At 61.0% G+C, this 5,305-nt stretch overlaps 1 long non-coding RNA gene across 1 annotated transcript; it reads left to right on the top strand.

Annotated features, from left to right (window-relative positions):
- The first annotated feature begins 389 nt into the window (after positions 1-389).
- On the top strand, positions 390-5,028 carry LOC120589138 (uncharacterized). The gene is made up of 2 exons (XR_005649395.1): positions 390-4,178; positions 4,498-5,028. It is a non-coding gene; the product is annotated as an uncharacterized LOC120589138 (long non-coding RNA).
- The last annotated feature ends 277 nt before the right edge of the window (positions 5,029-5,305 follow it).

Below are 5,305 nucleotides of genomic sequence, written 5' to 3'. Positions count from 1 at the left end.
GGGACGGAGCCCTCGGGTGCCACATGGCCCGATGGTCATCTTGCACCTAACCGCTTGTCACTGGAGCCCGCTGCAGGCAGCTAAAGCCTTTCGTCCAGCGTGGACTCGCCAGAGCCCATCCTCATCATCCTGTGAGCAGCATACGTGCGGCCGATCTCTGTCTGGGGTCCACTCTGCCGCCTGACTTCCTTGAGATGCCCCTCGTCTCTGAGGCCCCCAGGCCCGTGGGATCATGGCGGCCACTGGCAGGATCGGACGAGCCGATGCAGGGACGACCTGGAGACGGCGCTCGGCGCGTGGCGGGCCCTCAACCTCTGGTGCTGTCACCGTGCTGGCGGCCTGGGCGTGCTCCACACCAGGGGCCCAGGCCTGGCCGCCCAGCCCCGGCCCCCTGCCCCCTGCCGAGACCTCGGGAACCCGTCCAGCCCTCGGGCCATCCCGCCCAGACTCATTTTGAGGGCCCGTGTGGGTGTGAAGAAGGGGGTGCACACGTGCTTCCCGCTCCTTCACGGGGAGGCAGGCCCGGACGTGCGTCTGCTTGTCTGTCTCTCGTCCTTGGCTTTGTTTGTTTCGGGTGAGGGATGAGTCCGGCTGGAGCTTCAGTCGTCGGCGGAGGCTGGTGAGCGGGGCGTGAGCGCCGTCTAGGTTAAGTTCATTGCGCAGCGCTGGAAGATTCTCCCTTCCCTGCTGGAGAAGCTGGACGGACGGTTTCGACTCGGTTTGAAAACCAGCGGCTGTAACGGTCGCCCCCAAACCCGGGCTCATTTTCGCTCCCGCGTCCTGGGTCCCGCCTGGGAGGTCAGCCGCACAGGCAGGGCCCGGCGGCCCTGTCCTCCGTGGGGGACGCGGGGGCAGGAAGGCAAGCGGCAGCCGTCCTCGGCCCCCTCAGGAGACGGGAGACACCACGAGAACCGACACTGCTGCCCCCACGAGGGGCCCGGGAGGCCACGCGCGCTGGGCACCCCGCTCCGCCCACGCCCCGCCCCCCACGCTCCCGGCGTCACGGTCCGGCGCTGGCCCGGAGCACGGCAGCGGGTCGGTTCTGAGACGCGTGAGGAACGCATCTGAAATCCGGGCGCGAGGAGCCCAGACGGCGTCGTGGGCGGTGGGTCCCGTGGGACAGGGCTCGGCTCCCGCCCGGGAGACTCTGGAGCTGAACAACGCGCCCTCGTTCTGTTCCCCGCCTTCGCCCTCTCTCTCGTTTGCATTTCCTCTTTCTCCCGAGGAGACAAATCTCTGAAGGACGATTAAGTTGCAAATATACCAGAGCCAAAAATAGAAGATGGAGCCTTATAAACATTTTGCATATTTTGGTGTAATTTGTTGAAAATAGTACAAAATATGCTCACAGTTGGCATCTAGAATGCAAATATTAGGGATCCAGCCCCCTGATGCATTATGGTCTCTCAGCAGCTCCGCGGGCTCGTCCAATAGTGACTGCGTGGCTTTGCGGTTTGCTGGGTGTGAACAAGGCGGGGACTTGTCTGCAGGTGGAGTAGGGAGGAGCCTGTGGCCACGCGACGCCCGCTCCCCTCGAGCTTCCCAGGGACAGAAGCGAGCGGGGGTGGGGCTCGGGGACTCACAGGTACGGACGCACCAGCGTCACGGCGCTCTGTGCCTTTCTGAGCTCTCCTGAGACTACGAGCCAGGGTGGGGGCACCGTGCGTGGGGCTGTGGGCACACGGGGGCCGCTTTTGGGGTGCAGGGCACGGGGTCACATGGGGGGCTCTCGGGGAGGATCGGCCGTTCGCGTGCGAGCTGGCGGGGGCCTCTCCCACCCAGGGCTTAGCTGGGCCGATGGGTCCTCGGCCGACGGTAAATCTGTCCCCTCTCCTGTGACAGGTGAGGGGCCTGCCTCCCTCGCATGGGGCTTCCCCGTGCACCTGGTACCTACCTCACAGGTGAACCTTCCCTCTCTTAAGTGACAGGGCTAAGAAAAACAAGATGTCTTTCTTGGTTATAAATTTAACTCTTCTATGATTAGTCTGGGCAATTAGGGCGCCCCTGGGGTTGAGTGTGTGGCTGAGGCACAGGCTGGAACCCTGATTAGCCTGGTCCCCCGGTGCTCGTCCCTGGTAGCGAATGCCTGGCACACATAGTATTGATTTTCATTTAGATATCTTAATGTCTGCAGACAACCCGGCAGATGCGGCTGAACTCGGATCTGCGGGAGCAGCGGGCTGCGATCTGCAAACATTTTTCTTGCCACTTTGTTTCATTTTTCCTAAACTTAACTGATTTGGAATCGGGAGATATAAATGAACAGCGCCGGCTCGGCCAATCGATCACGGCATGCACAAACATCGCCACTGCCCTTCCGTAACACCCGTTACCACCGGGCGGCTGGCTAGTCAGACGGGGATAAAAATTACCCCGCAAACATCATAAGTTAGGCTTGATTTGTTGAGCAAGTAGCCTGACAATTCGGTAAGAGTTATATACCTCAGCTTCGCTGAAAATCAGGCTTGTTATGGCTCTGGCACGTCTATAAAGATTGTTCATTTCATATAAAACAGCTACCTGCACTGAACGCCCTGGAAGGAAGAATGATGCTGGTTATAAATATAGAGGAAAATCTATCTGTCTGCCCCTTCGCGCTGTGGGCGAGTCGCACGCAGCCGCCTGGAGCTCGGCAGCGGGGGCGCCTGCGGCCGCCTCGCCCCTGCCAGGCGGGCCGGCTCCGAGCACGTCGGCTCTCTCTGTCACGTGAGATAAAGCAGTGAAGTGTGACCGCTGCCACCGCCATGCTCTCTGCCCACCAGGGGGACGCTAATGATAGTGAAAAACTGGACGGCGTTGCATCGAAGCCCCCCGAGCGGGGGGCCGCCTGTCGGCCACCGGGCCGGGCGTCGGCTCTAACTGCAGAGCAGATGAATGGGGCTGATTAGAGCGGGTTCGGAGGGTGCGACGGGCGGGGCCCCTCGCGGTCACGGACACGGCGCTGGGCCGTCCTACCTGATTCCCAGCCGCTGGGTAATTAAAATGACGAACACCCCTTCCTCGGAGGGTTCAGTTCATTAAAGTTTCAAGCTCCCTTTGTGCTCAGAGCGGAAGGCTGGGACGTCCACGTCGGCTCCCGGCAGGGACCCCTCCATGTGTCCCCGTGACCTCTCGGGACACTGCGTCCACGTCTAAGACGGGCGCGTGTGAGGTCGGGTGCGCCAGCCGCCAACCCTGACCCGCAGGTCCCTGTATCAGGGAGGAGGAAGGGAAAGGAAGTAGCGAAGCTGGGGAGCCCCGCTAAGACGCCCCGGCTCCCTCTCACAAGCCCGGTGTGCCCGGCTCCCCATCCCCCGGGACCCTCCCTCCTTGGCCTCAGCAGTTGTCACCCGAACACGTGTCCAGCCGTCCGGTCCGTGTCAGCAGAGGGTCCGGACAGGGCGGCCGCATCGCGTGAACGCGCGGCACGCGGTGTGGACGCGGTTCCCGTTCGCACCCCGCTTTCAAGGCGCTCAAAATACTGTGTCCTGAGCTGCGCTTCCCGCGCGTGGACGGAGCGTCCGGCGATGCGCCGCAGCGCCCGTGGACGCCTTAAAGAGCGCGGCCGCGCGATGCTGCGTGAACATGTGGTCGTCTTTGGGACACGCTCGTTTTCGCTAACTTGTCCCCAAGGTCCAGGGAGAAGGAGCGTCTCCTGCGTCAACCGTAGCCAGCAGCAGCGGTGATTTACAAGACTGCCCGAGACACTGACCTCCTCTGTAAGACAAAGTGTGGCTGTGAATTCACCACCTTTCGGCAGATTCCTGGGGGAGTCGATGCCAGTGTGCTGCCCAGCCGTGACCCTGAGCACGGCGGTGACTTCTCTGAGCCTCGGCGTCCTCATCCGAGGACAGAGACACCGTCTTCCTAAGACCACAGGATTAGCGTGTGACATGGGCCGAGGACGGTGCTCGGCCCAGAGCGGATGCTTCATGCACCGGCCGATGTTGTCAGCGTCCCCTGTGGCGTGAGCACGTGTCACTGTCCCGTGCATACGTATCTGAGCACTGTGGACGCCGAGACTCGAATGAGACAGAGCCAGGCACCCTGGCCAGGGGCCTCGGGGGTGGCCTCAGGTGAGCTGTTGCCTTCTTCACTGGCTGAGAGTTCCCTAGCCATCCGTGCTGGAGTCCTTAGTTAACATGGAAACCTCTGGAAAAAACATTTACAATGTATACTTCATCTTACCGATGTCAAAGGTGAGAGAGATGGGGGAGGGTGGGGGGGCGGGGGAGGAGGGCCTGGGGCATGAAGGCGGCTCGGCCCCTGTTCCCACCCAGTCTCCAGCCGTCCTGCTCCCTCAGTGGGGCGCCCAGGGCCACCGCCAATCCGCCTGTGCCTGGTCGTTTCCTGTCTTCTTTCCTGCATGGTGACCCTGGGTGAAGAGGTCTCTACCTGCTTGGCTGAAAGCCGCACTGTCAACACGCCCGCTAGTTCGGGTAGGGTGCCTGCATGCCTGGGCGGGCTCGGGTCAGTGGCTGCTTTTCTTGGTGTGACAATCCTGCCTTTACTCTGCAGTGGCCCAGTCGACGTGATAAGTATATATAATCGCCCCAGGCATTATAGGTATCGTGCAGGTGACTTGGAAGACCTACTGAAGTCACAGAGCTGGGGCGGTGACATCGAGAATCTGTTCCAAGGTCGGTCACCGGTGTGAAGTCGAGGCCACGGTCAGCTACTGGCTCGAGGGCAGGCACAGCGATGCATCTGTTCCCAAACGCGAAGTCCATGCTCGTCACGGGAAAAAGGAAGGTTATCGAAAATGCCATTCTAGGTGTCTGTGACAAGTGTTTACCTCAGGGGAAAAGCTCATTTTAACTCTTGAGACCAACTCTTGGTAAAGTTTTTGGAAAAAGTCAAGGCTCGTATTTGTTTGATGGCGCGTTACTCAGTGGCTCTGCTCTGAGACGCTTCGGAAGGGGTTTGTCGCGTGCCAGTTTGAAGCCCGTAGCTATTCCATCGGAAGAACTGTTTCCGTGTGGATTCACCGTCTAAAAAATATCAGAAATTAGGAAGAATGGCGCATAAGTAAACAGTGATTTTCTTTCATCTTTCGTTGGCGGTGTTTTTTTGGGGGCAGGGGGAATGCGGCTGTCCCCTGTTGATGAGCCCCCTGGTCAGAATCACGGTCTCACGGGCCGTGGTTCCGCGTCAGGCACAGCGGGCCAGGGCCGCACAGCGGGCGGGCCGTGGGGAGGCCGTCCCCCCGCAGGGAGCGGGCCTGTGGCCCACGTTCCTGTGAGGCGCCCGCCCCCCTGGTGCTTCCTCACTGGGCCTCAGGGCCGCCTGTGGGGAGGGGTCTTCCCACCTTCCCACGCATTGCCCT

The sequence above is a fragment of the Pteropus medius genome, unplaced genomic scaffold (genome assembly GCF_902729225.1).
Source record: "Pteropus medius unplaced genomic scaffold, Ma_sr-lr_union100, whole genome shotgun sequence".
NCBI lineage: Eukaryota > Metazoa > Chordata > Mammalia > Chiroptera > Pteropodidae > Pteropus > Pteropus medius.
The sequence above is the reverse complement of the archived record's forward strand: the minus strand, read 5'-3'. Positions and strand labels throughout refer to the sequence as shown.